The 4,596-nt window shown below is 38.5% G+C and overlaps 1 non-coding gene across 1 annotated transcript; it reads right to left on the bottom strand.

Moving 5' to 3' along the window:
• Positions 1 to 3,525: 3,525 nt before the first annotated feature.
• TRNAP-UGG (transfer RNA proline (anticodon UGG)) lies at positions 3,526 to 3,597 on the bottom strand. Its single transcript has one exon. It is a non-coding gene; the product is annotated as a tRNA-Pro (tRNA).
• Between the last annotated feature and the right edge of the window lie 999 nt (positions 3,598 to 4,596).

Raw genomic sequence — 4,596 nt, forward strand, 5'->3', positions numbered from 1 at the left:
AAGGTGGGACAAACTTTCCACAAAGGGAAGGAAAATGCCACCCACATCTTCAATGGCTGTGATGAATATACCTCCATTGCTCTCCATCTTTTACTTAAAGAGAGCTTAATTTTTTCCTACCCTCGACGACGTATAAGTATCCTGCCAATCCTGATTACAGAAATATACCAGGGAAGTTATCTGATTTCAAAATATGTGGTACAAGTATGATTAGAAAATATTGTTTTGGTGGTCACAATGGTGGTTAAAATATTATCCAGATGTAGCCTTCCTGACTACTCGTGAGCTCTTTCTCGGTGGGCGTGGCTAAGTTACAAGCTTTTACTGATGGATTTGAAGGTTTAAATTCTGGAAAATATAAAAATGGTATTAAAATAATAATAATGAAAGCGTTACTACTGCTACAAGTAGTGGCAGTAGTACAAAACTTCCATCTTCAATAGTTGGTTCTATTATTTCATTTTTAATTCCCTCCAAAATCACAATTTCATCTCTCTGTATAGTTTAAGACAATTATGTAGCTGGTGCAGCTCCACTCAAATAAGAAAAAATACAGGAGAACTCGTGAATCAAAGTGGAGAGTCATTTGTTGTGTCCTAAGGTTTTCCCTTCCCTATGTTATGATTGCCGTATGTACAATACTATTATCATTGGTAGAAGTTTGTGATGTAAACAACAGACGTACATAATGTCTGAAGTTTTGTTTGCTTTAATTTACTTCGCTTTTTGTGCCACTTTTGGCTAATTTGCGAGGATGATGAAATTGATGAATGGACACTCACAAACATCCATGCCAAGGCCAGGATTCGTACCCGAAACCCCTGGCGTCGTGGCGCAATGTGCTAACCACTCCGCCACGGGGGGCGGCACTTAGTGATACGGATCCCACTTTAAACTGCAGGTCCAGTCCTGATTAGCCTATCTGCGCATAAAGTGGACTTAAGACACAAACTCAATCAATTTACTACCCAGCAGATCCACTAATCCTTTTTTATCATCTTTCACTTTCCTTTACTACATTCTACTGCATTTAACAGCGGTATAAACATTAAGATACCTTTTGAGATGAAAATTGTTGAAAGTACACTGCAAGCTGGAAGATAATTTTCTAAAATATACTACGTCTATAGATTATATAAGTCATTGCCCAAGCTGGTTTTTATGTTAAACGTTTTTTGATGAGTCTCGGTGTCAATGCTTAAAGATACCGCATAGATATATCCATAACACATTTCTTTATCAGATGATATCTAAAATCTTCATCCATCGAAATGGGTTAAAGTGAGTAGCTTCATTTGTAAAAATTACCAAGAAAACTAAAATATCCGTTACACGTTAACACGAGCCTACACTGTGCTCAGTTTTTGGCTCTGATAAGGCGTTTTATTGTTGAAAGAGGTTCTCGTATAACGAGGGAAGTCTGAAAGTTCTTATTTCATCATGATGTAGATGTGCTAGGGGACTAAAATTTTGTCCACTGATCCTTCTAGAACCCTACACTTCTTACACCAGTCATATTGTACCATCTTCGTAGAAGTCCGCAAATTTTGATGCAAATAAGCTCTCCACAGCAATAGTGCTCTCCTCATCATCAAGCAAACTTCTATGTATTTATATTTTAAAATAGGAACAAGTCTGAAAGTGCCAGGACGGTAGACTCCGGGTTATGGGACAAGAGTTTAAACCAGAATCACTCACGATGTGACTGTTTCTGAAGCTCAGTGCTCAAGTGCATTGTCAGCTACCAATAACACGCTCTTCGAGAACAAATCAAGTTTTGTTTTCTTGATGACAGCCCCTAATTTTTGTACGAGTAGTAAGTTCCTGTAGTGTGCCAATGCCGTTGTGCGAACTTGTTGTAAATATTATAAGATGTCAGTATCACAAGTTAGCTGCACAGAAACACAGGCACCATAACCTTGTTGATTGGCCATTGTTCCTTTTTTTGCGAGGGCTTTGACGAGATATGTTTCCATGTTTTGTTCCTTCCTTCTCTCAGAGTCATACAGTAGTCATCTATGGCCAGTAATCGGCTTAAAATGTCCTACTCGTTCTTATGACGCAGGTGCAAAGGTTTTGTTAGGCGTTGATGATTTTGTAGAGGCGTCAACAAGAGCGTACATTCTAGGCTGTGGACTGGCTAATTGGGACTGGACCTACAGTTTAAAGTGGAATCTGATTTACTATGTGTCTTCACCTGGTATCAAACCCGGAATGAGCACAACAAATAACTACATAAAGTTAGAAAATTTAATTTAATTAATTAGCCTAATGTCGAGACTATATTGTTTCACATTCAACTGTGAAGTGAATCATTCTTAAATTCAAGAAGTGAAAATGTTGTTTAATTTGGATTAACTAATGAATGGCAATATGACGCATTCAGTATCTACGCATGTGCCGAATTACCATCTCTATAAGAAATTGATTTGCGTTAATACATTTGAAGCGTATGCTATTTGTGTGTTAATCTCAACAATCTTACATCCTACGATTTTCAATGAAAAGTTTTTATTTGAACCTTCATCATTTCATTGTAACGGTCACAACACATTTTTATGGTAACACGTGAAAAAACTCTCAACGGGATCGAATCTAGGACCTCTTGCATTTCATTCAATAACACTAAAAACTACACCAGGGATTTACTTTTTACCCAAACACATGCACTTGTATCCTGTTCAGTATCTCGCCAATGTCGAATACTGCCATTGCTGTTTTCATCAATAAATTTTCTATAGGGGACCAGTTTTGCCAGAAGGTTTTCAACATTAAAAATACTACCGATATAGTGTTTCTAAACCAACCTCTCTTCTAAGTAACCTTCACTTTCAATCTTCTACAGCAATATACGAGACAGGAAAATACGGCATCCTCCGGGGTTTGAACCCGGGACCTCTCGCAAATTAAGGAAGAATCATTCTCCTAGACCAACGAGCCATTGACAGCCAGATTGATAACATGCATGGTTTCCTGTAAGCACGTTGTGACCGGTATTGTGATGTCAATAGCAAACATGCGTCCTCCATTTCAGAATTTGCCCTCCTATCTCTGTTACTGATAGATTGGCAATATAAAATTCGATGATTTTTAAAAAAATAATTAAGTATTCGATATAATAATAATAATAATCATAATGATATTTTTAGAAATTAATTAGAATTTACTGACAACGCCAAGTTTACTTAATCCTAATATATATACTTTTGTCTTTTCATCATCTTTAATTTTATGATTTTTATTTATGTAATATGTATAACAATTGCTATTTGATCAATATTAGTAGTCTGTAGCTAAACCGTAATTTATAACATTCTGTAATATTTTAACCGCATATAAGATTTGTAAATTTGAATTTATTCCATGCCTCGGGTTAGGGGAAAGAACAGTCTCAGGCTGAACCTCGCTCACGAAAATAAATAATTTGAATTTGATCCATAGTTTAGAGCTCAGTTTTTCGTAGTCTAACAGAAGGGATGTTATCTAGTTATACATATTCAACACGATCGACAGTAAAAGGAAGTCGGGCTCGTCCGGGATTTGAACCCGGGACCTCTCACACCCAAAGCGAGAATCATACCCCTAGACCAACGAGCCACATATAAGAGAAGAGAAAGTATTCGTCAATATCTTGAAACACGCTACGTCATCAGCGAAAAATCAGGACTCGTTCTCGGAGTCAAGTCACGGCGGCATTGAGATAAACAGCTTGTGTGGCAGCTTTCGCTATGTGAATTCTATGTTCTTAAAAATCATTTCATTTCTCATTCTTTTCATATCAATCTCTGTAACGATGAAGATAAAATAAATGATTAAGTTATTCTTTGTTTGTTTGATTTAAGTCCACTTTATGCACAGGTAAGGCTAATCTGGACTGGACCTTCAGTTTTAAGTGGGATCCGAACCATTGTGCAATGTGTCAACACCAGGTCGGTACCCCTTGATTACAAGGCGACAAGTTATTCTTTGCAATTAACAATTAAGAAACAGTAGAAAATGTCCGTCACTATTTTTCTTCTTTATTTTTTATTCTGCGTTCAATATTCTTTTAAGGAATGGAATTATGTTGAAAAACAGGCAGTGAACACGGTGTAGACAATTGGCCTACAATCCTTTGCCGTCGAATACACATTACAGCAGCCGTACTTGTGGAAGGGCGCTTTCCTATGCACGTGTAGGCTGCACTGCTGGAGCGTTGTAAGAGGGACGGAAAAAGGGGAGTAAGCGAGAAGGGAGGCTTCGTCGGTCGCGTTCCTGCAGTTGGAAACTTCTCGTCACCTGATTTGTGCAGCGTGGATTGTAATCACGGCAGGAGAAACATAGGGTGGTTCCGTGAAAAGAAGGGCACCTACCCACAGCATTTTTTGCCCCTCAACGCAATCGGTTGCCCCACTCTCCTGCTGCTTTCTGGACGTGAGCGTACAGGCGGGAAACTAGCACCGCATGGAGCGCGCGCTGGCCTCCACAAGTACAGACGAGTTGCTCAAACCTGTATTACAGCGTGCCATGAAAGCACACCGAGCTGTTGAGAATGTTGCCACATATTCTACATTTCGATTGTAATTGTCAATGGAGGTGGTGTGATCAACATCTATC

Source organism: Lepisma saccharinum, chromosome 11, assembly GCF_977018435.1.
Source record: "Lepisma saccharinum chromosome 11, izLepSacc3.1, whole genome shotgun sequence".
Classification (NCBI taxonomy): domain Eukaryota; kingdom Metazoa; phylum Arthropoda; class Insecta; order Zygentoma; family Lepismatidae; genus Lepisma; species Lepisma saccharinum.